The following is an 804-nucleotide window of genomic DNA, read 5'->3' on the forward strand; positions in this document are numbered from 1 at the left end:
CACGCATCGATCATACTTGTACATATGTAGTACTTTGGAAAACACAGAGTTTTGAAACCGAATGAATCTTTTATAGTAGAAAGAAACTATAAACTCCTCCCGAACAGGCCACGAAGGCCCAACGGCACCGACCGGCCGCCGTGTCATCCTCAGCCACAGGCGTCACTGAATGCGGATATGGAGGGGTATGTGTTCAGCACACCGCTCTCCCGGCCATATGTCAGTTGCCGAGACCGAAGCCGCTACTTCTCAACCAAGTAGCATCTGAGTTTGCCTCACAAGGGCTGAGTGCACCCCGCTTTCCAACAGCGCTCGGCAGACCGAATGGTCACCCTTCCAAGTGCTAGCCCAGCCCCACAGCGCTTAACTTCGGTGATCTGTCGGGAACCGGTGATACCACTGCGGCAAAGCCGTTGGAAATCTTTTATGGTAGCCCTGTACTGTATACAAATGCATTGAAACATTTTTGTTCAGGCTAATTTATTATTTGAATCTGTGACATTACCACATATAACGAGTAAATCAAAGTAATAAAGGAAAATAAATTATTTACGTTGGCTCCCTGGAGCTATACCTGTGCAAAACGAAATACTGACCACCTTTTAAAACGATGGTGTTAACGTTTCTGAGAATGGCCGCAACAGCAGGCATAGTATTTGATGTTGATGATCTTGATAATTATAATGTTGGGCTCGGAGCTGCTTACGTTACGTTTGGATCAACCTATGTCGGCAGTAAATCTCAAAATATAAAATATTCCTGTTCATGTATTTCCTCCAGCGAAATAGCTTAGTTTACGACGGG

The 804-nt window shown here is 45.3% G+C and overlaps 1 pseudogene; it reads right to left on the minus strand.

The window, feature by feature from the left end:
• Positions 1-300: 300 nt before the first annotated feature.
• LOC126253847 (5S ribosomal RNA) lies at positions 301-418 on the minus strand (annotated as a pseudogene).
• Between the last annotated feature and the right edge of the window lie 386 nt (positions 419-804).

This window comes from Schistocerca nitens, chromosome 4, assembly GCF_023898315.1.
Source record: "Schistocerca nitens isolate TAMUIC-IGC-003100 chromosome 4, iqSchNite1.1, whole genome shotgun sequence".
Taxonomy (NCBI): domain Eukaryota; kingdom Metazoa; phylum Arthropoda; class Insecta; order Orthoptera; family Acrididae; genus Schistocerca; species Schistocerca nitens.